Source organism: Bos taurus, chromosome 27 (assembly GCF_002263795.3).
Source record: "Bos taurus isolate L1 Dominette 01449 registration number 42190680 breed Hereford chromosome 27, ARS-UCD2.0, whole genome shotgun sequence".
Taxonomy (NCBI): domain Eukaryota; kingdom Metazoa; phylum Chordata; class Mammalia; order Artiodactyla; family Bovidae; genus Bos; species Bos taurus.
In genome coordinates, this window is record NC_037354.1 from 5,806,880 (window position 1) to 5,808,465 (window position 1,586).

Sequence of the window (1,586 nt, forward strand, 5' to 3'; positions counted from 1 at the left end):
GCTCTTAACTTCAGTCCTTCAGACATGCTGTTCTCACTTGGAAGGTGCTTCCTCTTCCTTCTCATCCCTAGTTTTACCCTAGCAAGCTCACACTCTCTACCTCAGAAGCCTTCTATGTGCCCAGCCTAAATGAGATCTCATTATATGTCCATATGGTACCATGAATTCCCCCTTTACATAAAACTCACCCCACTGCAAGGGGTTAAAATATGTACAAGGTAAGGAAGTACAGGCAGAAGGTGTGGCCTGAGTACAGCCTAAGAGGTGGACAGGAGAGTAAATTTGTGACTGGGAGTCTGCAGATAAGGAAGCTGCAGGGCACAGGGGATAATCGAGTGGGAAGGGGCTGAGTTTGGATATAAACAGAGGACAAGGGCAGCTCAAGTTCTCAGTGTCTCCACGTCAGAACCTGGCACAAAACTTTACAACCTGCTGACCAAGAGTAATACAGGGATGCTGCTGCTGCTGCTAAGTCACTTCAGTCAGTCCTGTCCGACTCTGCGTGACCCTAGGGACAGCCCACCAGGCTCCTCTGTCCATAGGATCCTCTAGGCAAGAATACTGGAGTGGGTTGCCACTTCCTTCTCCAATAGAGGGATAATCCACAAGAAGTAACATATTTACACATATCACACACATTTACTGACTTCATGTGTACAGATTGTAATGTTAACACTGAACCAGTTTTATCCCTTCACGTCTGCGTGCTTAGTCACTCAGTCCTATCGGACTCTTTGCGACCCCATGGAGTGTAGCCCGCCAGGCTACTCTGTTCATGGGATTCTCCAGGCAAGAACACTGGAGTGCATTGCCATTTCTTTCTCCAGGTGATCTTCCCAACCCAGGGATTGGGAAGATTTCTTTCTGTTCCTTTCCTTTATTGCAGGTGGGTTCTTTGCCTTCTGAATCACCAGAGAATCTTATCCCTTCATACATTTCCCTAGTTGTACAGATGTCTGGTCTCATTTAATTCAAGGAAGCATGGGGCCACTGATTGTGCACATTATCCATATCCATGACTTTTTCCCTCCAGTATGAATCTAGTTCTCACTGGGCATTGCTTTCCACAGAAAGAGGGGCGTGCTCGCTTTGGCAACACATATACTAAAATTGGAATGATACAGAAAAGATTAGCATGTCCCTGTGCAAGGATGACATGCAAATTCATGAAGTGTTCCATATTAAAAAAAAAAAAATCCTGTTGAAAATTTCTCTATTGTGAATGCTTACCTGCTGGCAATATACCTGTGCAAACACTTGTTCCTTGAGCAATTTCCATTCATCTGGCTTTGTCCCTCAGGGTGATCATTTACCAGTCATGTTACATGTCAACTGTGTACAGACGGTCAAATCAGGTAGCCACTGTTCTGGACCTGATTACAATTTTCCACTAAAATGCCACTAAATGCATTTGGCTGGGCTTCCTTGGGTTCGATCACTAGGTCAGGAAGATCCCCTGGAGAAGGAAATGGCAACCCACTCCAGTATTCTTGCCTAGAGAATTCCATGGACAGAGGAGCCTGGTGGGCTACAGTCTTTTGGGTTGCAAAGGGTCAGACAGACACTTTCTCAGGCTTGCATCCAGA

The 1,586-nt window shown here is 45.7% G+C and overlaps 1 non-coding gene across 1 annotated transcript; it reads left to right on the plus strand.

Annotated features, from left to right (window-relative positions):
- Positions 1 to 1,080: 1,080 nt before the first annotated feature.
- Positions 1,081 to 1,186, plus strand: LOC112444663 (U6 spliceosomal RNA). Its single transcript, XR_003033032.1, has one exon. It is a non-coding gene; the product is annotated as a U6 spliceosomal RNA (small nuclear RNA).
- Positions 1,187 to 1,586: the final 400 nt, after the last annotated feature.